Here is a 1,442-nt window from a genome sequence, read left to right on the forward strand (position 1 = left end):
CTCTGCCTTCTGCAGGCAAGCTAGTTCTGGATCCACAAGACCAAAGCCCCTTGGATCCCATACCCTCTCACCTTCTCAAGAAGTCTTGCATGGGGGGCCTTATCAAACGCCTTGCTGAAGTCCATGTAAACCACATCCACCGCTCTTCCTTCGTCAATGTGTTCAGTCACATTTTCAAAGAACTCAACTAGGCTCATAAGGCACGACCTGCCCTTGACAAAGCCGTACTATTTCTGATCATTCTAAACTTCTCTAAATAGTTTCTATCTTCTTCAAACATTTTAGTAATCTTCAATTCCTCAATTAGATCACTCTTCTACTTAAGTTGCATAGACTGGGCTAATACTTATCTTCATAATTTAATCTTTTTAGCACTGGCAGCTTTGTGGAGAAAATCCTTAAAGCATTCTTATTTTTCCAGTTGTTTTCTAATGTTCTCCTCTAATCTCCCCTCTTGATCTGTAGATGACTCATCCTGGTCCAATTAACACAGTTGCCAGTAGATTTGTGTAACTATTCTTCAGACATGACTCCAAAATCCTGTACTCTAGCAGAGAAACTGCTGTGGAAAAAGCATGCAAAGATAGCGCTACAATCCCATAGCCCAGACTTTCCACAGTGCCTGTCTGACAACAGGCAAGCCCAGAGGCACCATAAAAGGGCACTACTCTTATCCAACAACCATTTTCAATTATAGAGCAGCCATGCATGCAAGAAATAAGTGAATGGTTATGCTGATAGGATATTTGTTCAGCTTATATCTACTAGAACAAATCAGTTGGGCCAAATAGCTTGTTTTCCATTATAATAAAAGCAAAATACTGTGGATACTGGAATCCAAAGCAAAAATAGAAATTGCTGGAAAGTCTCAGCAGATCTGACAGCATCTGTGGAGAGAGAATAGACATGATGTAGAGCTGCTGGCATTGGACTGGGGTAAACACAGTCAGAAGTCTCACAACAGCAGGTTGAAGTCCAACAGGTTTATTTAGTAGCAGAATCCACTAGCTTTGGGAGTGCTGTCCCTCTGTCAGGTGAGTGGGATTTCTGTTCACAAACAGGATATATAAAGACACAAATTCAATTTACAAAATAATGATTGGAATGCGTGTCTTTATATACCCTGTTTGTGAACAGAAATCCCACTCACCTGACCAAGGGACAGCGCTCCCAAAGCTAGTGGATTCTGCTACCAAGTAAACCTGTTGGACTTTAACCTGGTGTTGAGACTTCTTACTGAGAGAGAATAGAGTCAATGTTTCTAATCTAGATGACCCTTCATCAGGGCTAAGAGCAAAGAAAATCAGAAAATATTTATACAATGAGGCAGGGAATTCTGTAATGGGACGAAGGGAATGTAAATAAGGATAAAGAAGATTGAGAGAGGTGTTAAAAGTGGCCATTGAGTGATTAGAACGTGTGAATGGCAAACAGAGGTACAG

This window comes from Carcharhinus amblyrhynchos, chromosome 15 (genome assembly GCF_965287045.1).
Source record: "Carcharhinus amblyrhynchos chromosome 15, sCarAmb.v2.hapA, whole genome shotgun sequence".
Lineage (NCBI taxonomy): Eukaryota > Metazoa > Chordata > Chondrichthyes > Carcharhiniformes > Carcharhinidae > Carcharhinus > Carcharhinus amblyrhynchos.